Raw genomic sequence first — 241 nt, forward strand, 5'->3', positions numbered from 1 at the left:
CAAAGTGCTGATTATCTGTCTGTTACTTTAGATGAATATAAGGAGCCACTCCCCACGCGCCTCTGAGAGATATTTGGTTAAAAAGAACAAAACAGCCGCTTTCACACCAAGTACTTTGCCTTACTTAGTTCCCAGCACTTAGTTCCCAGCACTTAGTTCCCAGCACTTAGTTCCCAGCACTTAGTGTCCCGATGGAACTGAGTACAGATCGCGTTCACACCGGAATAAGTCCCTGAGGGAA

At 46.1% G+C, this 241-nt stretch overlaps 1 protein-coding gene across 1 annotated transcript in view; it reads left to right on the top strand.

Annotated features, from left to right (window-relative positions):
- The window catches only part of LOC104963511 (vascular endothelial growth factor receptor 1-like), a 14,275-nt gene that overhangs the window by 9,387 nt on the left and 4,647 nt on the right, over positions 1 to 241 (top strand). The window lies entirely within an intron of this gene.

This window comes from Notothenia coriiceps, unplaced genomic scaffold (assembly GCF_000735185.1).
Source record: "Notothenia coriiceps isolate Sejong01 unplaced genomic scaffold, NC01 NC01_scaffold00036305, whole genome shotgun sequence".
NCBI lineage: Eukaryota > Metazoa > Chordata > Actinopteri > Perciformes > Nototheniidae > Notothenia > Notothenia coriiceps.